The sequence below is a fragment of the Mustelus asterias genome, chromosome 8 (assembly GCF_964213995.1).
Source record: "Mustelus asterias chromosome 8, sMusAst1.hap1.1, whole genome shotgun sequence".
In the NCBI taxonomy this organism is placed as follows: domain Eukaryota; kingdom Metazoa; phylum Chordata; class Chondrichthyes; order Carcharhiniformes; family Triakidae; genus Mustelus; species Mustelus asterias.
Genome location: NC_135808.1, coordinates 107,582,952 through 107,606,440, shown reverse-complemented (window position 1 = coordinate 107,606,440; position 23,489 = coordinate 107,582,952). Strand labels below are relative to the sequence as shown.

Sequence of the window (23,489 nt, the reverse complement as noted above, 5' to 3'; positions counted from 1 at the left end):
CCATTGAAATAAGTTGCTGTTTCATCATTATGGTGTCCCTATAAGCTATTCTGCAGAGGATTCCAAATGATCATTCTTCATTTGTTCTCTGCCTCACATCCTTTAAAAGGTATCTGGATGAGCACTTAGCACATCATAACATTCAGGGCTATGGGCCAAGTGCTGGCCAATGGGATTAGGTGGGAGTTCAGGTGTTTCTAATCTGTCGGTGCAGACTCGATGGGCTGAAGGGCCTCTTTTGCACTGATTCATGATTCTATGATTCTAATTGGAATACAATAGCATTTTCAGGTAAACTGCACCTAGGACTCTTCTCTCCACTTTTCAAATGTCAACGGTCATAGTTATCCCCCCCTTGTAACCTGCAAACCAAATTAGCCCCTCTGGAAACATAAATACAGAGGACAAACATCAAATGCCCCGAGGCACCTCAGGATGATCAAATTTCTTACTCCCCCCTCAGTGTGTTTCGGGATGCCGATGATATTCCACACCGAGAGGGGTGTGAAATCCCACTTGAAGCAAGAGTATAAGGCATTGCTCAAATTGGGCTTAAGGTCTCATTTCAGTAATACAAACAGAAAATGCTGTAAATACTCGGTGCGGGGAAACAGTTATGAATTTAGGCCTGTGACCTTTCTTCAGGTTGAAAGGTCACACAGCTGAAACATTGGCTCAAATCTTCTGAGCGGCGGTGCTGCATGCAATCCTGACCCAACAATCCTGTGCATTTCTTCCAGGATCTTCTGATCCCGGCTGTCACAGAACGTACCATGCAGCGTACCCCAGGAAACACTTGCGGGGGGGATGGAGCAGTGCCTGAGGCGGTCAGTTGCAGAGTTACCCTGACTGGGTTTTAATCTAACCTTTCCTGGATAACTATCCAGGTAATTGGCACAGAACTGTCCCAACTCTCCGATTCTAACTCAAGAAGAGGCTTCTGGGGAATTTTCCATTGGAAGTTTAAACTTCCCAGGTAACTCCCATGTCGGTCACATCACAATTTCCGCAGGGTCTTAATCCGTATCTTCGGTCAAAGGTCCGCTGCTGATCCAAAGACTGGGAGACTTTGGCCATTAACGTAGAAATATTGAAAATAGAAGCAAAAGAACATCATTGAACCCCTCCAGCCTGTTCCACCATTCAATATGATCTTGGCTGATCCTCTATCTTGACGCCATACTCCCATGCTCCCCCCCCATACCCCTTGACACCTTTAGAGTTAAGAAATCTATTCTTCCTTCTTAAATATATTCAGTGACTTGGCCTCCACAACCTTCTGTGGCACAGAGTTCCTCAAGTTCACCCGAGTGACAAAGTTTCTTGTCATCAGTCCTAACTAGCCTACCCAGTGTCCTGATACCACAACCTCTTGCTCTAGAATCCCAACTAGGGGAAACATCATCCTTGCATCCAATCTGTTAAGTCTTGTCGGAATTTTATACGTTTCAATAAGATCTTTTCTCATTCTTCTAAACTCGAGTGAATACAGGCCCAGCTGACCCAATCTCTCCTCAAATAACAATCCTGCCATCCCAGGAATCAGTCTGGTGAACCTTCACTGCACTCCCTCCATGGCAAGTATATCCTTTAACTTTGCTTCTCACCCTACAGATGCTGCCAGACCCACTGAGCATTTCCAGCATTGTCTGTTTTTACTTCAAATTTCCAGCATTCACAGTATTTTGCTTCTGTGAATCACCAAATTAACATTGGCAAGCAGCTCGTACCTAGCACAGGCAGCTTGGCCTTCTGTCACTTTGAATTTTGGGCTTCCTGTCTTGTCAAAAGTATTTCTCAGGTGAGTATCCAGTGGGCTGGGAATGCAATGGCATAGAGAAGGGGGACAAAAGAACAGAAGGACAATATGGGGTGAAAATGGCACTCAGGGGAGCTGTGCAGCTAGATGAAGCACTTGGGTTTCTTCCGGGTTCACAAGAGCAGTTTTGTAAATGTGTTTAATGAAGACCAATTTCAGCAATAGAGCCTGAAACAGTCTTTACACCTATAATTTATATTTATAAAACACATTTAAATGCAAGGTTCAAATAGATTAATTGGTTGCCACATAAGCTTGAAAACACCCTTTTGATATCCTTGGGTTGCAAGATGTGGGTCCCCAAAATTGGGCCCTGTCATGCATGTTTAACAACTAGTGCAACAAGGTTGAATTTCTACCCTGTTCTCTTGCCGTTCTCCCATCTTGTTAGCCTGGAGCAAACTTTCTCATCATAGTTGATAAAGTGACCCTTTTGTGATTTAAGCACCGTGCAAATGGATTCTGGAGTGGTACAAAACTGTGCTACATGGTTCTATAACTGACAAGATTAGATGCTACTGAAGGAATACAAGCAGGTTATTACAAGAACTGTAAATCATCACACTTTTGAAGGCTTTAGAAAGATTTAAGAAAAGGTTTAACCACATGAGTAACCTTAGCAACAAGTGCTACTTCAGAAACTGTATCACTGTGACTTGGGTAAATAACAAGAAAAATAAATTTCAACTTCACACCCAGATTTCTTTAAGTCTTAAGCTAATATTGTAAATCATGCCCTTGGGTCAAGCAGCATGTTGTGCCAGCAAGCTCCTGATTTGAAAGTGGAAGTTTCTAAATATTTTGTTCATGGGATGACTTCTTATCCACTCTTTACACCTGAGAAAGTGGGAGGGTTTCAAACAATTGAGTGTCTTTGTAGGCCTCCTCAATGGTAGGGGTAAGCGTCAGACACACTGGTGGTGAGATATTAAACTCATACAATGGTCAGAATAGGTAAAGAAAGTCGGTTTTCTTCCATAAGGGTGTTTGATTTTGTACAACAGTCAACAATTTCACACAAGTTTGATTGATTCCTATGATCAATGAATGCAGGTGGTAGAAAAAAAAATGCATGTTTCTTGGCCATGCTTTTACATAGAAACATAGAAGATAGGAGCAGGAGGCGGCCATTTGACCCTTCGAGCCTGCTCCGCCATTCATTACAATCATGGCTGATCGTCCAACTCAATAGCCTAATCCTGCTTTCTCCCCATAATCTTTGATCCCATTCGCCCCATTTTACATCATTTTATTTTATGCAGCTGCCAGAAAAATATTGCTGGCCTCGTAATTTTAAGACTCAATAGCAGTTGGGCTTGTCTTGGTAAAAAATGAGCAGGCAGTCTGACTCTCACTAACAATAAGATGATGCATTCCTCCCCCACTCCTCATGACAAGCAGATGAGGAAAGCATAAACGGGATACACCCAGTGGAACAAATAATCCACAGTTCAATCCAAGGTCTAGGAAATACCAGGCATTGTGATTATCAGGGGCAAGAGGATCAATACCACCACACAATGCATCTACAGCAAGAACACCCAAACACACAACACCCTATGAAGAGTTGACATGGAATAATCTCCCCAACTCAACCCAAACATGATGGGAAAACTCGCAGCACAACTCCCTTTTTGAAGCAAATAATTTGTATGAATATCCATGCCAACTAACATTGACAAGGCTGCATATTGAGACACTGGAGGAGAACATGTACAATTTGGCTCAGAGCAAACTCAAAACAATACATTTTTAAAAACTGAAATATGGGACTGCCTCATGCCTTGTTCCAGTAATTGCTCAAAAACTGGAACTCCAAGAACTACTACAATTGTTTAATCATTCAAGGGTTTAAACAAATGCAACTATGTTTCATTTCTTCCAACTGAAAATTTCCATCGTTAGCCTTTTAGGAGAGTGGAAAGATCCAAACGTCTCTCACCATTCTCCCTGCAAATTAACAGTACAGCAATACATACCATTCATTTGCCTGTTAGCAGCCTGCTTAGATCATTAGTTGAGCTTTACAAGCAAAGTATTTGCCTGTTAAAGTAAATGGTATTTGGGAGTTTGTTGGTGCTCAAAAGATATGCGGATACAGCGTTCACGAGTGATGGATCCTTTATTGTTAGGAGATGAGAACTGGAGAATCCCTAAGGCTTCTTCAGTCTACTCTGCCCAATTGTGTACAGTTAGCCTTTTTTATAGGGCATTTCTTGCAATTTCTAGTAAAGATAATTGTTTCTAATCACGCACTCCGGTAAATTATTTATATACGATACAAAGAGGTAGGCCCGAGACAATGGCTGTTTAATCGCTTCCCATTGGTAATATCATAATCTTTAGTGGTGGATGGATGGAATATCCATTCAGACAACGGTTACTTAACCATGTCTTCACTATAGTTTTGGTGTTGTTGGCAAGGACGTTCAGCTGTGTCCTGTTGATTGATATAGTGAAGCATCCACCTTTGGCTGTGCTGTCTATTTCATGTATATGCAGAGACAGCCAGTCTATAGTGAGGGTGTGGCTGCTGATGTGCTAATTTTCCTGGTCCCCTGGCCGACCCCCTGCTGAGCTCAGTCTCCTCTCCCACAGGTTGAAGTCGGCAGTTAGGTAACACAATACAGACTTTAAAACAACACCACAATGGAATTTTCCAGCCCTTTCTGCCGGCAGAATCTTCCAGTCCTGCCAAAGGTGATCCCCTATGGTGGATTCCCTGGCGGCGCAGCTGGCGAGGAACACAAATGGCCATTGACATCGATGGGACCACATGATCCTGCAGTGCCAGCTGACTCCGCTGCCAATAAAAGTACACGTTACTTTATAATTCCCTTCTTTAATACTCTTACATCTCACTGTCATAACAGTAAATTCCAATGTTATGAACAATTTCCCCAAAAATGAATGTAATTTTCTCGTTCGAAGCATCTAGCAGTAGATGTTTATTTTTCTGTTCGTGACCCCATAGTTTGATCCTTTGCCTATTTACCCACTTATTTTATGTCTTATGTACACAAATTTAAGTGGGGTATCTGGTAGTGATAATAATGGAAAACACTCACCTTGTCATTAGTTATACTTTTCCCGTGGTGTTTAACTTCAATATATTTTACATCCACAACATATATGAATCTGCAGGCAATTAGCTGCTGCACTACGTTTTGTATCGAAAATTACCTGCACAACCTGTCTCCAATTGCGGCACTGTGTACTTACAATTCGTGTTGTACATAAACAATGTTGTCTTACTTTCCAAAGACAGCAGCGACTGTAAACCCAGATTCCATAAAATCATGTTGAAAAGCTAAGACGTATAAATCCAGTATATTAAACAACGCTGAGATGGTAAGAAATATAGGCCACAATCTTTTTGTTTATTCATCTGTGGTTAACGTTTATTGCACACCCCAAATTGCTGGAGAGGTGGTGGTAAGCCACCCTCTTGAAGTGGGACTGTCTGTGTGGTGAAGTTACCTGACATGGTGTAGTGATTTCATGTGCCTGTTGGTAGAGGTTAGGATTTTGGAAAGCGCCGTCGAAGCAGCCTTGGCAACATGATGCAGTACATCTTGAAGATGGTATATACTTGATAGGTATTGTGTGCTGGCGCTGGAGAGGCTGAATGTTTAAGAAAAGAAAAAACTTGCACACGTATTACGTACATTTCTTTTGAAGAGCAGTCTCTATTGTAATGTGTTATGACCAGGATGGGAAGAATGCACAGTTTATCTAGGCCCACTTCTCTGCAGGTCACACCAAAAATGTATTTCACTCACCAAAAAGGCCAATTATTTATCTTTGCTACCGTCAGACCCCAAATACAAGATACTTCAACCAGGCTTCTTTTAATAAACTCAGAATGATTGTTTCATTATAAAACAAAGCTTTTAAAAAAAAACAAGTTGCAAGAACTGGTTAACACACCATTGCAATCTGGAAGTATAACTATCTCTCTCAAAATTCCCAACACACCCAGAGAAACAGATAGGGGTATCTGCAGAGAGGAGTAGTTTAAGCTTATTTATTAGTGTCACAAGTAGGCTGACATTAACACTGCAATGAAGTTACTGTGAAAATCCCCTAAAGAGCAGACTATAAACACAAGGATAAAGTTTGCAGGGTTTCAACGCTTTTGATTTGGAGCTAGTCCCAGTAGAGGCCTGGAGGTTCTCACCAACATGGAGTAAAATAGAGCTGCATCAATCCTTCTCATCTCAGCCTTTCAGGTTTCCAAAAACAGACACATTCCACTAAGGGGCTGGATTCTCTAGCTGGGATTCTCCTGACCTGCTGCAGCGAACAGCGGTTTGGCCGAGCACCAAATTCTCCTTTCTAACTGGCATGAATGGCCGGAGAATTCCTAGCTGGACACTGAATCGCATGGTTTCAGGCAAGGCAAGGTGTGCACGAGCTGGGCAGCTTTTCATATGCATGGTTCAGTTCCAACTGAATTTTATACAAAGTTCAAAAGTTAAAGCTCATCTGGCAGGTGATTTGCAGCAAATCACTACCCTTTGCCTTGAAGCCAGTTGTTTCCCGCCATCAATTAAAATAATGGCAGTTCAAACCGCTCTCCCCCATCAAGTGCCATATTGGTCAGGTGATTTCTTTGAAAAGACATGGTTGCTCCTAGTCCAAAGGTAAACTTATGACATTTTTTAATTTAAAAAGTGTCCAAATAATACAATGTTCTTTCAAATTTGAAAAAATATATAGTTCTTGAAGACATGGTTTTTCCAACAAATGTAAAAACTGCAGCTGCCAATTTCATCTCAACGACGGAACCTCTGACCCTCAGTACTTACTGCACTGGAGCGTTGGCCTCCTTTTCTGTGCTTAAACCTGAAGTGGCACTTGAACTCCCAATCTTCTGAGCTTGGTATCCAAGGTGATGAATGGTTTTCCCATCGAATCCTGTGGAAGCTGCACTCATCCAGGCAAGCTTTCCTGTGGATTGGGAAAAGGCTTTGAGGTGCCTGGAGTTCAGTTACTTGCTCTAGGAAACCCAGCATCTGGCCCTGCTCTTGTAGTCACTTTTTCTTTTCATGAAACTGATAGTTAAGTTTCTGGTCAATGGTGACCATCAGGATGTTGATGGGAAATTTGACAATGGTAATGATGCAAAATGCCAAGGGGAAGTAGCTAAATTCTCTCGTTAGAGATGGTCATTACCTGGTAGTTGTATGGCATGGTTATTTACAAGCACAAGTCCGAATGTCATCTAGGACTTGCTACAATGGACATAGATTCATAAAGGTGTACAGCATGGAAACAGGCCCTTTGGCCCAACTTGTCCATGCCGCCCTTTTTTTAAACCCCTGGGCTAATCCCAATTGCCCACATTTGGCCCATATCCCTCGATATCCATTTTACCCATGTAACTGTCTAAACGCTTTTTAAAAGATAGAATTGTATCCGCTTCTACTATTACCTCTGGCAGCTTGTTCCGGACTCTCACCACCCTATGTGAGAAAAAATTGCCCCTCTGGACATTTTTGCATCTTTCCCTTCTCACCTTAAACCTATGCCCTCTAGTTTTAGACTCCCCTACCTTTGGGAAAAGATATTGACTATCTAGCTGATCTGTGCCCCTCATTCTTTTATAGGCCTCTATAAGATCATCCCTCAGCCTCCTATACTCCAGAGAAAAAAGTCCCAGTCTATCCAGCCTCTCCCTATAACTCAAACCATCAAGTCCCAGTAGCATCCTAGTAAATCTCTTCTGCACTCTTTCTAGTTCAATAATATTCTTTCTATAATAGGGTGACCAGAACTGTACACAGTATTCCAAGTGTGGCCTTACCAATGGACATGGAATGCTTCAGTTTCTGAGAAGTCGCAAATAGGACTGAACAGTGTGTAATCATCAGTGAACATCCTCACTGCTGACCTTATGTTGGAGAGAAGGTCATTGATGACGGAGGTGAAGCTCATCAGGCCAAAGATCTTGAGAAACTTCTGCAGTGATGTCCTGGGGCTGAGGTGATTGACTTCCAACATCGACACCATTTTCCTTTGTGCTAGGTATGACTTCAGCCAGTACAAAAGATTCCCAACTGACTTCAATTTTACTGGGGCCCCTTGATGCGGCACTTTGGTCAAATGCTGCCTTGATGTCAGTCACTCTCATCTCACCTTTGGAATTCAATTCTTTTGATATGTTTGGACAAAGGCAGTAATGAGGTCTGGAGTCAAGTGGTTCAAGCAGAATCCAAACTGAGCACCAGTGAGCACTTTATTGTTGAGTAAGTGCTGCTTGATAGGACTGTCAATGATTCCTTCAATCACTTTGCTGAAGATTGAGTGAGAATAGGCTGATGGGGCAGTAATTGGCCAGGTTGGATTTCTCTTGCTTTTTGTGGACGGGATAGACCTGAGCACTGAAAATTCATATTTAAAAAACTTTCAAACATTTACATATTTTCTTCATTTATGCAGACTTGAAACCAACTGGTTTGCCTATTCATCACCGGATCTGGCTAGACCACTATCTGGTCCTGCTCTCCCCTGCTAAACTGCAATTATGTTGGGATCAGAAGTGTTTCACATGGGGACAACAAACTTGAGGGACAATTACTGAAAAGAAAATAATGTGTATGGAAAATTTTAAGAAATTTGAATGTCCTGATTGACATTAGCTCGAGTCTATTGAAGCAACACTGAGTGGCAGTGAGTAAAGCAAATCAGTTGTTGAGATGAATTAAGAGGCCAATATTTAGCCAAAATAGTGAGGTAATCCTGTCACTGGTGCAGCCACGGTATAGAAACATTACAGCTATTGAAAGAATACAGGAAAGAGCAACTTAAAACTGAGGGATGAATGGATTGTATTTTGAGGGGCGATATGGAAACTGGACATGTTTTCATTGGAAAAGAGGTGAAGATATGCTTGCTTTTTAGGATACTCAAAGCACTATATAATTTCCATCGACTATTTCACCTTGCCCAGAATAGTGGAACAAGAGGAGGAGCAAATTCAAAACATTATAACCCATGGACATAAACTTTCAGTGAGTGGTTAATTAATGGAACAGGCTTCCTCAGGAGATGATGGGAGCAGTTTGTGTTGATTTACTTAAATACAGGAAGATTTTAAAAACACTGAAAACAACGTTTTTGGATATAGCACACACAAAATTTGAGACATGACATGTAGTAAGTGGGGCTTGCTTGGGAGGATCTCTGGTTCCCAAAGTTCTCCAATCAGACTTTCCATGCGTCATGTCAGAGTCCATTTGACTAACTGAAAGAGACTGAGTGCTATGATTAGGCAGTAACTCCATCAGCAATATATCGTTCACCTTTCAAAATGGTAGTTGAAAAGCTAGATGGAGTGAGGAAGTATCAGCCTTAAATAGTCCTATGTTCCTATCATTCTAAAATAGAAAGAAAACTCCAGACTTTTCTGCATTACCAAATTGCTCCTTAAACCCAGTATCCGCAACATTTTTAAAAATTATCCTTTCACAGGACATGGGCGTCGCCAGCTATGTCAGCATTTATTGCCCATCCTTAATTGCCCTCAACGTAGAGACATAGAAACTAGAAACAGGAGGCGGCTATTGAGCCCTCGAGCCTGCTCTGCAATTTATTACGTTCATGGCTGATCATGAAATTCAATATTCTGATCCCGCCTTCTCCCCATATCCCTTGATCCCTTTAGCCCCAAGAGCTATATCTAATTTCTTCTTGAAATCTCAATGTTTTGGCTTCAACTACTTTGTGGTGGTGAATTGCACAGATTCACCACTCTCTGGGTGAAAAAAACTTATCACCTCAGTCCTAAAAGGTTTACCACTTATCCCCAACCTGTGACCCCTCGTTCTGGACTCCCTCACCATCAGGAACACTCAAGGTGGAGGTGAGCCACCTTCTTCAACTGCTGCAGTCCATATGATGTAGGTACATCCCCAGTGCTGTTATCAAAGGAGCTCAGAGGTTGTGGCCTAATCTTTTCTATGAGAACCACACCCTTCACTCTCGATCTCATTCCCCATTAAACTGCTAGTCTTCCCTTCTTGGCCCTGACGTTTGCACTCTATTGTCTCACCATTTTTCAAATCTGCCATCATCAAATCTCATCTCAAAAGGCCCACAGTAGTCCTTGTAAACTAACATTGCATGCCCACCCTCCTATTCCTGTACAAAACCCCAAATCTGCAACTCCTTGTTTGAACACCAACCAATGTTCCTTCTAATCCACGTGGCCATGCAAAAGCCACTGGCCCGCAAGTTGGTCTGTTTAAATTACTGCATGTGCACTGCCCTGCAAAATACATTTAAAGGAACTGAGCACGTAAGGAAATAACATAACAACGAGGTACCAATAATTTTTTAAAAATTCATTCATGGGACATGAGCATCACGCTGGCCAGCATTTATTGCCCATCCCTAGTTGCCCTTGAGAAGGTGGTGGTCAGCTGCCTTCTCGAATTGCTGCAGTCCATTTCTGTGGGTTGACCCACAATGCCGTTAGGGAGGGAATTCCAGGATTTTGACCCAGCGACGGTGAAGGAACGGTGATATATTTCCAAGTCAGGATGGTGGGTGGCTTGGAAGGGAACTTGCAGGTGGTGGTGTTCCCATATATCTGCTGCCCTTGTCCTTCTAGATAGAAATGGTCGTGGGTTTGGAAGGTGCTGTCTAAGGATCTTTGGTGAATTGCTATAGTGCATCTTGTAGATAGTACACACTGCTACTGAGCATTGGTGGTGGAGGGAGTGGATATTTGTAGATGTGGTACCAATCAAGTGGGTTGCTTTGTCCCGGATGATATCAAGCTTCTTGAGTGTTGTTGAAGTTGCACCCATCCAGGCAAGTGGGGAGTATTCCATCACACTCCTGACTTTGAGTCATAGAGGTTTACAGCATGGAAACATGCCCTTCGGCCCAACATGTCTATGTGCCCTTTATTTTTTAAAAACCCCTATGCTAGTCCCAATTGCCTGCATTTGGCCCATATCCCTCTATACCCATTTTACCCATCTAACCCATGCTTTTTAAAAGACAAAATTGTACCCGCCTCTACTACTACCTCTGGCAGCTTGTTCCAGACACTCACCACCAATGACTTGGACCTTGTAGATGGTGGATAGACTTTCGGGAGTCAGGAGGTGAGTTACTCACCACAATATTCCTAGCCTCTGACCCGCTCTTTTAGCCACTGTGTTTATGTGGCGAGTTCAGTTGAGTTTCTGGTCAATGGTAACCCCATGGATACAAAGAAAGAGATGGGCTTGTCTACGATGAAGACAATTAGAATACAGAGGTCTGTGAAAGGTTGAGGGGGTGACCATTAATATTGGTAGGAAGCTTTATATGGAGTGACAGATGTCAGCAGTGGCTCAGTGGTAGCACTTTTGCCTCACGAGTTGGAAGAGCCTGTATTCACATTCCATTCAGAGACTTCCGAGCATAAAATCGCGGCTGATGATTCAATGTTAAAAACACTGAAAGTATCAGCTGTTTAATAAACTAATGCAGTAGACGCCATTAAACTAATTTCATACTGCAGCAGCCATCGGCAACTAACAACACTCTAGCAAAGTTGAACAAAGCTACAATTAATTAACTAGTCAATTAAATTGAAAACGCAGATGGGGTGAATTAATAAATTCACAAACTAACAGGTAAAGGAAATCAATAAGTGAATGGACCAGTGAGCACGGCAACAAACAAATACATTTGCGGCATGCAACAGTGTAGACAGCGAACAGAGGGAACACTAACAAATTAATATGGGGTACACAAGCAAATCATAAGAATGTGTGCTAATAACAAGGCTTTTCTGATCAACAGTTTTCACAGAAAAATAACCAGTTGCAGATTTTAATCTTCCAAATGGACAAAAATCCAATATCATGTAATTATGTCAGAATACAAACATCAAATCAACGCTCCGATAATACATCGTGCCACATAATGCATTATGTTAGAAAACAGTGTTTACTCTGCCTTACAATGAGAAGGACTATGAAAGACCAACTAGCAAGCTAAAATATTCAGAATTCTTGCGCAATGAACTTGATGGAAAAGGTAGCACCTACAATAAAAAGTATATACATTTTGACAAACCTCTGTATGTTGTGTATTGCAGTGTCAATGTTATTCAAGTACAGTTGAACACCACAAGCTGCCTGCTGAGCTGTTTGAACATTGACTGCAATGATATCTCCCGTCTCACAGATGTAACATTTGGACTTGTGTTGAACACATGCTTAATTCTAATGTTGCCCCAGTACAAAGATAAAATGCAGTTTTTTATCCAAAATTTATTAACAAAATATCGAAATAAAACAAATGCGGGTAGGCAAAGCTTAAAATTGCATTTGTCTCTGAAATTAGCTACCAATTGTCAACACTGAGTGTAGTAAGACTTGGAAACATGAAGCTTGCAATTAGGAATCAGGGCCTATTTTATTAAATGGCATCAGTATGTTAACTTTTGTTCCTTGTTTCATTTTCCAGGGAAATGCAAGTTGACCATACACTAATATAAAACAGCCCATGTTTTGAGGTTGAAGAAAGCTAGGCTGTCCATGCACCTTGAACATCCTGTCATGAAGATGTGCTTACTTTAATCCACTGGCTGGAAACCTGGACTTGATCTTTTTAAAGAGCAGATTGTTAAACAACATGCTATAAAAACTGACTGCAAATCATTGCCAAAAAAAAATGGCTGCCCCAATTTTGCATCACTATGCCTTCCACATTCCATTTCATTGGGATGGGGATGCCAGGTATGCAGAGACATCACAGGAGACGACAAGAAACCCCTGAGGAATACGAAAGAGCCTATCATCCGTGTCATGAGTAAGTTAAGACATTTGAACCTGTGATTCAACTGATTGGGATGGGATACGAAATCGAATCACTTTGCCCACGGGATAATGGCTAAGGTAACTTTGTAGGCACACGCGCGCGCGCGCACGCACACACACACACCGCCCCCCCCCTCCCAAAAGTGGAAAGAGCAAGCCATATGACCTTTTGTTAAATAATACAATAATACATTTTTTCAGAGAGTTGAGGCTGAGATGATGAAGAATTGAGGCAGCTGAAGCTGTTGAGCCTTGATCTCAATTTCTACCCTTCCTGATGTGCATAAAACCCTGTTTGCTTGCCAGGATCAACCCCATACCTACTGCAAATAGACCTTTAAAAAAGAAATTCTGCCCAACATCACTGCCTAACATCAGATGAACAACCAAATTAACTGGCTATAACTCGGAATACTTGGTCCACCAAAAGAGCATCTAACCAGCAGATGCCACTTGCACTATGTTGCTTTTACCCATTAATTCTAATTTTATCAAACTATCTTCCTTCACTCTGTAATCTGTACTTGTGTGTGCATGTGTGCGCGTGTGCAGACATGTGGGATGCAGATGAATGCCTGACTGGAATTTATCCCCCCACCCCACCCCCAATTCTCCATGACGCCAATGGGATAAAATGCTGGTGCAAAATACATCTGGAACAACATGGTGTGTCGACGTCCGTAATCACCTGAACAATGCTTAGGGTAGCCTCCAGAATTCGGGATCGAGGCTGTCAGCAACTCTGAACCCTGGAGCACCACAACAGTGGGTGGAGGATGCATCTGCAGGTAAATCGTAGGGCTTCAGTGTCATCGAGGAGGTCCACCTTCTAGCCTTAGAATGTTCCTGGAGATCAATCTTCTTTCTCAAGAGGTCCATCTTCTTTCATTAATGAAGGGTCAGTGATGTTGGAAACCTTTTCAATATGGTGCCTGGATATGATTGCACCAGATTGAGTCTTTTATGATCTCAGCATGCAAACTGTCAAATGTTACAGAATTGTCATTTAAATTAAAAAACTCAGTTACGGTCAAACGAAGTGTGGGAAAAGAGGGGAGCCGTTGGGCCCCTCTTTACCTGGTCATAACAATACCAGCAATAATTAATTCCTGAACATTAATGGTCTCAGTAGTTAATGAATTGGATAGAATCACTTTCTCCAATATATATTTTTTTATTATGTACAATTATTTGTTAGAATTCTTTTCAAAACTTTAATTTGAGCTTTTTCTAGTGCCAGTGTCCTCCCAGGAGATGGCTGAAATCTAACGGTAGAGTCAAAAGGCTCGTGTCCATCATGCTTTCATAATGTCACACCTCTCAAAGGCAGCATGTGCCCACAAGGGAAAGAAGGGTGGGTTTCCTTCGGGTGCTCCAGTTTCCTCCCACAGTCTAAAGATGTGCAGGTTAGGTTGATTGCCCATTCTAAATTGCTCCTCAGTGTCAGAGGTATTAGCAGCACAAATACGTGGGGTTATTTGGATAGGGCCTGGGTGGGATTGTCGTCTCGATGGGCTGAATGGTCTCCTTCTGTGCTATAAGGATTCTATGATTCTATAATAAATGCATATTATAAAATCACTCAACTAACTCATGAACTATATCCATAAATCTTTGCATTGAAAATTAATGTAACAAACTTTGTTTTGCACAAGACTGCCATTTTCTCACGTTCCTGACTGAGTTCCACTTGGAGTCTATGTTGACCTGATACTTATTCAGCTCTTGTGCATTTCCAGCCAGTGATAATGGAGATGATGCCACTTTTCTGACTGGCTAAATACAGTTATCTACTGCTGCAATTAATAAAATTGAGGGCTTGTGCAGTCTATTTATTTATTTCTGAAATATAAATCAGTGGGACAGAGAGAGAAAGAAAAAAATGATTGCATGAATCTGGGACTTGGTTTCTTTCAGCAGGCCTCCCACATAGATGGCACATTATAGAAGGGATAATAGAATAGCAGAGTAATTTCACTTCCAAGTGTTGGCTGAGGCCCGAGTCTCCCATTCTTTCCCCTTTGTCGTGCATTTACATGATCCCATGTGTTACCCTGGTTAAAAACTGGCTGCCATTTTATTGTGTACACCAAGTAAATGTGCTGCATTGAAATCGAGTATGTCAATCAACTAATTTATTTGAGATATACATAAAAGAAAGCAGGACAGATTTAGATGAGAGACTAAATTAGATTCGGTCACAAACAGAATACGATAAAAAAATGTTATAAGCAGAAAGAGAATCGTGGAAGAGAGGGGAAAAGGACAAAGATTTGGGACAGGAAAACTGCAAAACGGATACAGGAGCAAAGTGGAAACTTGAATTTATATAGCATTTTTGTTATATTTTAACTGATAGCGAAATCATGTAATTTATAGACAGACATTGGAGCATCTGATACAGCATCGCTCAGTGAGTCTCTTCCATTATTTCATAAAAATCAGAGTATTTTATCCTGTAATGTGTCACATTCAGCTGCTAAGGTAGAACTGTACCATTTCAAGATTTGAAAGCTTAATTTAATTGTGACTTTGTCATGGACTCTGCTTGCAAATCGGATAGGTCCAGTATTAAGTAAGCCTTCCATTCACACTTAAAGGAATAATGGCCCGTATCACAACACATTTTTAAAAAGAGTGCAGCCATTTTAATTCTTTTGTCAAAACTTTATTTTCTCTTTCCACATGTTTTTAAGCGATTGACTTTCTTTTTCAATTTAAAAACTAGAAACAGATGCAATGGTTAAAATTTGTACTGTTTAAATACAGTACACGGGAATAAATAAAACAGGGCATACTTGTTTCTGGGGCAAAAAATATTTTTCTGTCCTGACTGATATTAGAGCTAAAATAAAACGTTTGAATTAAGCTCTCTACAATTTGTTACTCACATTCCCCAGTCTGTCGAAGTGGTGAAAAAAATAATTGCACCAAATTTCAACCAACCACCTAAAAGTTCACAGGAACACTAAGTGCCCACTGGACACTATTGCCCCCAACAAGACTTGCACTTATTTAACACATTTCGTGACTACCGGACATCTCAAACTGCTTTAAAGCCAATTAAGTACTTTTTTTGAAGTGTAGTTTCATGTAGGAAACATGGCAAACAGTATGCACACCACCAACTCCCACATAGAGCAAAGTGAGAATGACCACATAATATGTTTTTGCAATGCTGATGGAAGAATAGATAATAGCAAGAACGTCAAGTATAAATCCTCTGCTCTTCTTCAAAATAGTACCACTGGATCTTTCACATCCACGCGAGCAGGCAGGTGAGGCCTCGGTTTAACATCTCATCCAAAACATGGCACGCACCTCTGATCAGTGCAATATTTAGGAAGCATTGCAGTGTGTCAGTTTTGAGTTTTGTGCTCCAATCTGTACAAAGCTCCTGACAATTTCCAGCTCTCCAAAGATATATTTGTACTGCAATTTTCTTTAGTTATAATCATTATCATACATTATATCGATAGCTTACACAGCAACAAGCAAGCCTTACAAAGTGGCTTGTTGACTGCCCCAGAGGACCGGTAGTCTCTGAAGCTTCTATATAATCTTCATACGATGGGGTTTGCCACTTGAAATTGTGCCACAGATGAAACTAAAGAAGAGCATGTAGTTGTAAAAAAAATTTGTACTTGAATGATTGTTTTGTGAAAAACACAATGTCATGTATATGTAAACATTGAATGGAAAAGGTGGAGAATCCTCAGATCAATTAAGAAAATAAATTCTCAATATCATGCATACAGGCAATAAAAATGTTTTAGTGAACTGATGTTCTACACAATTGTTAAGACTGGCTGCTGCTCTAACAAATTCCAAGGACAGCATTTTTCCATTTTCTGGCAGAGCTGCGCAGCGGGTGGGAAAAATAGTGTCAAAGCTGTTGACCCCAAAGCCAGTTTTCTTTGCCATATTGTCAAAGAAATGGTTGAAAAAGTTGAGGAGGTGGGTCCCATGACATGACGCTGATTGAGGCTTCCCCAACAGCAACTTAATCTTTTAAAAATTCTAACTCAAGAAATAGATTGCCCCGCCCTCCCACACCCCCCACCCCCAGTACTGCCCCCTGGCATGCCCAGGCATGAGCCTCTCCTCCTGAATGATGTGCTCACCTCAACTCCTCCGGCGGGTTCTGCTCACCAGGTGCACACCATGGGAGGCCAGTTGTGATTTACATCAGCATGCACCTGTTGGGGGGGGAATTATCAGGCATAGAGGCCTGATATTCAGATGTAAATGTATTCTAATGGAGATCCTGATCTTGAACTTTGGGATCCACAGGAGGCGGGAAGAATTGCAACAGGAAATCCTGTCACCTCTTGTAGGACTTTCCGCTCCCACTGCTGATCCCGACCGCCAAAAATGGGAGCGGGAAATCCAACCCCCTTTCACAGGTCACCAAAAAGCTCGAAGCCACTTTGTGATCATTCTGATAGTGAACAGATTCATAATTTAGAAACGGAATTTGTCTGAGAAGGTGTATGTCTGTGTAGTACATACATTGGAAATGGTTCAGTATTTACACTTTGGTATAGTTGATCATAGAATCCCCACAATGCAGAAGGTGGTCATTTGGCCCATCGAGTCTGCACTAACCGCAATCCCACCCAGGCCCTATTTACCCTGCTAATCCCCCTGACACAAGAGGCAATTTAGCATGGCCCCAATCCACCTAACCCGCACAACTTTGGATGGTGGGAGGAAACCCAGAACACCCAGAGGAAACTCACGCAGATGCGGGAAGAATATGTAGACTCCACATAGACAGTTACCCAAGCCTGGAATCGAACCCGGGTCCCTGGCAATGTGAGGCAGCAATGCTAACCACTGTGCCATCATACCATGGTGTACATGGGTGATTTTCATATTATTGTCCATATGCATACATTGCCCTATTTTTCAATCAACTCAAACTTAAGGCTTTGCTGCTTAGAAGACATGTACGTAGCCTACTCCAAAAACACAAATGCTGTCTCTAATATAGCATGAGGTACTGTTCAAAAACTCATTCTGATTCTTCCCCCTTCTCTTGGCTTGAAGTATTAGATATTGGATATTGATGAGGTCAGGAATTGAGTAAAGTGGGGGAAGTCGAAGTGCATTTTTCCACTCTGAAATGAAAGTTTGTATTGGTATCTTTTACTCTGTGCAAACTACAAGTAGTCAATCTCATTAAGGTTGACTCTGCTCCAATTAGTGGATTGTTTGTTTTGACTCAGTGAATACCAGCACAATTAGATCAAAGATCAATTTGGAGAGCAGAAGGCAAAGTAACCTTTTGAGCCAATTTCTTCTAAAATAATCTGCGTGCATAATTGCAGAAATATGAAAACTAATCATTATACACCTGAAAAGAGCATCACCATTTTGCCCTGATGAGGCTGTGTTGGATCTCAAGTTCTTCTTTGCTCTAAGTCCCTCCCTGAAACGTTTACAATTTGAACAAAGACAAGATAAAAACAGAACTAAATATAATTAAAAATGTAAGGCTAAAGGATACATTATGCAGGATTATTACGAGAACTGGATGCTTGCTGCTGCGTTTGAAAGAAGAGAGAATGGCCTACTTTCGGCATACAGTTTTTCTTTTTTCCATTAGAGGTTGGGTGAATCAGTGATCACCACCTCGTCTTCAAATCAAATCAGAGTGAGACGTCAATGACTTTCTCCATATCATGAGAGATCACACAGCGGTTTGTCACACTAGGTCACATGAACTTTGACATTCATCTTCAAAACAGTAAGATACCTCTGACGCACCTTTCCCCATGTCCTCGTTTTGCAATCAAGACTCATCTCACTGAATGCTATTCTAATTCCTTCTACCCTAAACTGTTCAGTTCTTCACCTCTCTCAGCCTTCCCTTTCTCCAGCTCCACTTTAGAAACTTCATCCTGAAAGTCTAGGCCGACACTCTAGTACAGTAAGGAAGCAGTGCTGCACTATGTGAGTTGCTATCTTGAGACCACATCTGTTCTTTGGGGGAGGGGGGGAGTGGGGGGGGGGGGGGGGTGAAGATACACAAATAATCCCGTGTGGCATTATTTGAAACACAAGGAATGTATTTCTAGTGCCCTGCACAATATTTATCCTTAAATTATCACTAAAAACAGATTATCTGGTCATTACACTTTGTAGCAGCTTGCTGTGCAGGCGCACTGACTGCCACATTTCTGGCATTGCAACAGTGCTAGCACTTCAAAAATGCTTCACTGGTGTGAAAGAAGCTCTGTAAGTGCAAGTTGTTTTTTTTCTCTTTTTCATCTATAAGCAAGTAAAAGCCAATATTTGCAACGACTCACCACTGCCTCATACATCTAATCTTCTCCCCCTATTAAGCACCGACTTGTCGTCTTATATATTTTAATTTTCAAAGACAAAGCTACCATTTTCCTCGGGCAAATACTCGAGACTACATTTACAGCTTGTTTGGCCTTTTTCTTTATTTATTAACACAAGCCAATGCAAACAGTGCCATTTTTTATTTCTGCAGGCAAGAGTGGCAGTGGAAGGAGAACAATAGAAACGGCCTTGGAGTTGCATTCCAATAGTGAGGAAAACTACATTAACCGAAGGCAAAGGCACTTTAACGGCAGAAGCTGTAGATCCTTTGGGCCGCCGCTCTTAGCTATCGATGGCAGTTTTATATTTGGCTCGTAACAGCTTGCACAACAACTGTGCTTCAGGAAGCACAGTGCACACAGGGCTCATACAAAGCACTGCAAAAGCAATGTTTGGGCTCAACACCACCTACTGGACAGCTCCCCAGAGGAAGTTATCAGCACGAAACAGACTGAACAAAAAATTACTTTCAGGTGATAGTGGGGGAGGGAGCAGGCATTATTCATTGAAGACACATTACACACTATGCCTTGGAAACAAGTCAGGCATGAGGGTTGTTGTGAGGTCTCTGCCAACGCTAATTTAATGCATTCATTTTATGGAAGAATGTAGTAAGTTCTGGAATGCCTTGAAGGCTTGCATCATAAAATCACTTAATTGTGGGCTATTCCATAGACAGCAAACAAAGTAAAGTACGAGTTATCCATGGCTACTCTTGCTTGTTATGTATTTCAACATGTTATTGGCAGGATGCAAGAATGCTGCCTTTAGATTGGAGTATAGCTTGCAATTGGACAGGTTGAAGGACAGAAAATATCCAGTATCTCTCATCTCCCAGGAAAGAGGCTTTCATTGAAAGGTTGAAGTATAATTACACAAAATGATAATTCCACATTTTCTCCAAGAGAAAACTGAACAATCTCTGGGGAATCAAGCCATCAAATTTAGTAGAAATCTCAAATGTTATTTTATCAATGCCATTTTGGTCCAGAGAAATTGAAAAGGATTGCCTTGATATCCCTCCCCAAGGGAGGAAGGCCTAATAACAACAACAAAGTCTTTTCATTATCTCCTCTGTGCTAAACACACTGTTCCTTCTCCCATGGTGTTGCCAATACCAAACTATCAAAATCAAACGTGGTCTTTGGTTCACACAATATCGAGGGGGGGCCCGGGGGGGGGGGGGGGGAGTGGGGCTGGGGGAGACGGGGGGCGAGGGAGGCTGGGGGGCGACCGGGAGGCGGGGGGGGAGGGGAGAAAGAATAATGGTAGAAGAATAGAAGTGATGGGTGAGGTATACAAAGAGGGATAGTGCAATGGGGTAAGAGAAGGATATGGAACAGGGAGAGTCGGGGGGGGGGGGGGGGGGATAGATGGAGAAAGCTGCATGGAGAAAGGGTATAAAAATCAGAATGGGGAGAGGAGGTTGTAGAGAAGAGGCTGAAAGGACTTAAAGAATTAACTTGTAAGGGCTGGATATATAAACAGCTCATATTCCTTTTGAGTTCAGAAGGTTGAGGATTGATGAAATCAAGACATTTAAAATGATAAATGGGTTAATTAGTTTTAGATACACAGGAACTATATCCTTTGTGCAAAACCAGAACAAGGTGCCAGAAACAAATTTACAGGTTAGCAATTCAGGAGTCTAATCAGAAAATGTGAAACATTCTTGGTTGTGCATGTTATTAAATTCAAATTTGTAAAATTGGAGATCAGTAAGTTATTATTAGGTAAGGGAATGAAAACAAGGGGAAATAAACAACTTGAGGCACAGGTCACCCATAATTTAACTGAGTAGCAGAAGATACTCATGGGGTAGAATGTCTCCTCATGTTCCGTGTGGCTGAATATAAAAGGAAGGGACAAAGAATGAAAAAGAGGAAGAATCAATATCAGTGGATGATGGAGAGAGGAGCAAGAGACACGGGGCGAGAGAGGGACAGTGTCATCTCTGGAGGCTATCAGTTTGAGTTTCCGTTTCAACAGCAGAGATTGATCCAATTGACTGATTATAGGCATTCTTAAGAGGAAGTAAAGAAGACCATTAGGGGGCGCAGACTCAATGGACCGAATGACCTCTTCTGCACAGTAGGGATTCTATGATTATTGGGGCATTTATATCAAGACCATAATACTGAGATAGGTGACTGAATTCAACTTTTATTAAATGGCATTCTGAAATTCTAATAGATAATCAGGAAATAGAGTAATAAATTATGGAATTGACTGAAAACTGTAAAATTAGTCCACCATATAGTGTCAACGTCAGATCAGACTTTCGACTGTTTAATTTTGAGACAATTAACAAAATGAGTCAGCAAAATTCTAATACATTGTTCTACTACAAAACATTGATCTCGGGTTTTTCCATCGTAAATGTTGATGTACAGCAAGTGACACAAGTATGGCTCAGGAAGCAAGACTAATGTGGACAACTAATGGCTTTGCTTTTCAAATTTCATTACAGGGAAGCAGAACTAGAGACTAAAATCAGAGAACAGCAAAGCACAGCCCAGAGTCAGAGGCCGAAGTGGGAGAGGAGCACAGCAGCCTTCCAATGAGGACTTTTCAGATGGGCAAAGAGGGGGGGAAGACAGCATTCACAGCAGGTGGGCTAGAGGGGCTCAAATATAGCAGAAGTGCAGGAGGTGGCTTACACGGTGGGGAGCTCGATGGAAAGACAAAGCAAGCAGCCAGGAATGGAGCTAAGAAGGCCACAATTGCAGTTAGAGGCAGAGTGAGGAGAGTGGTGCAAACCAGATAGGCAGTGGAGGGAGGTAAAAACAATTGCTTTTCAGAGATAGAGCTGGGAAAAAAATTGGACAGTGAACAGAGGGTCTAAGCAACTCACCGCTCAAAATGTTCTTTACTGGGGAGCAAGGTCAGAGAGAAACAAGTTTTAACATTTACAGAGCAAATTTACAGGTTAATTGAAACTAAAAAATACGTTTTTAAAATGGTTCATACAGTGGATTTACACTGATGAGCTCTCCAGTAGGTAAAAGATGTGGGAAATGGGAGAGGCATCCAACAGTTGTCCAGAGGTCTTCAAGGACAGCTTTAAGGAGTGACATTGGGTTTCACACCGATTCATAATTTGTAGCCATCTGCTGATTCCAGTGTAAAAGGCTCAGAGTTCTAACTGAGAAGAAAGAGGGGAAAGATATAACCGGATTTAAATCGAGACACTTTGTAATCCTACTGAATTTATTAAAGCTTTACGCTTGAAAACAGCAGGGAAATTGCACAGCCACATAATACCATAGCTGTGCCTATTCTGAGTTGAAAAAACCCCCCGAGGCTGAAATGCAGACATAAAGGGTTTTCACCAAGGCAGTGACAACGTTAATCAGACTCACCTTAAGAGCTGGTTGACGCCAATACATGCCTAAGCAACCTGCTAGCAAATGTCAAAATTCATGCCTCGTGCATCACCTTCTTGTATTGTGTTCTACTTATTGCAGTGCCACATTTTCAAATAAAGCTGTAAAGTTTTCCTGTGCAGATGTTAAAGTGCAAGAAACTTTAGAGTATTTAGTGCAAAGCTGCTCCACTGAAATCGTATGGCTCCAATGTTAATCCACCTATAGCTTCCACTCACTGACACCATAGTGTGTCAGTGAAACAATCAGTGCTTGGTACCTTGGCTAAACTGGCTGTCGGCTTCAGCAGAGGCTTTCAAACTCTTCTGTGCGGAAAAGATACAAACGCACAAGAAGACAGAGAAAAAGACCAGTCAAGCCTGTCTTAAAATCCACTGCAGATAGTAACTTACTCCTAAAGGTCCTTTGTCCTAACTTCTGAAAGACAGCATCAGCTACTCAGAGGAAACGATAAGACAAATAGAAATTGGGTGATGCTGGTAAGATCCCAAAGGAAACAGAGATTGAAATCTTAAAGGCTTAAAACTAATTCACAAAGAGAATTCTCAATTCCATCTACTGATGGAATTTACAACCATATTGAAACTGGCTTTGGTCCTGTTCTCTATCTCCACACTCATTTAGCACTTTCGTAAGTCGTAACTTTCATTTGGAGTTTTAAAAGCTCGTCAACATTGGAATGTAATTGATGTATTTAAGTGACAACTTCTAATCAGAATAGTATTTTACACCATTTTCTACTTCTTGCTCATCAACCAAGGAACCTATAGGAGAGAATTATGCTCTGTGCTTCTCTGCACTGCATTTGTTTTTGCAAACTCGGTCAATAAAACATGCATGCAAATCTGCCATTTACCTCCAGCAGCTTAACAGGGCCTTAACTTTGCAGCTGGTACACAAAGACTTTGGCTTATAGATGACTTCCTGCATTAACTACAATTGGAGGCGTAGCAGATAACACTTGCTCCCAGGTAAACAACAACGTCAAGCATGAATGCACAGGAATGTCCTATGCCATTTTTATTTTATAACATTATCAATGTTGGCAACCCTAGCTTTGATGGCAGCACCGTAAGGTAAATTGAGGTGGCAGAACCCCGTGAC

The 23,489-nt window shown here is 41.5% G+C and overlaps 1 protein-coding gene across 3 annotated transcripts in view; it reads right to left on the bottom strand.

Annotated features, from left to right (window-relative positions):
- The window catches only part of LOC144497425 (zinc finger SWIM domain-containing protein 5), a 207,658-nt gene that overhangs the window by 83,475 nt on the left and 100,694 nt on the right, over nucleotides 1–23,489 (bottom strand). The window lies entirely within an intron of this gene.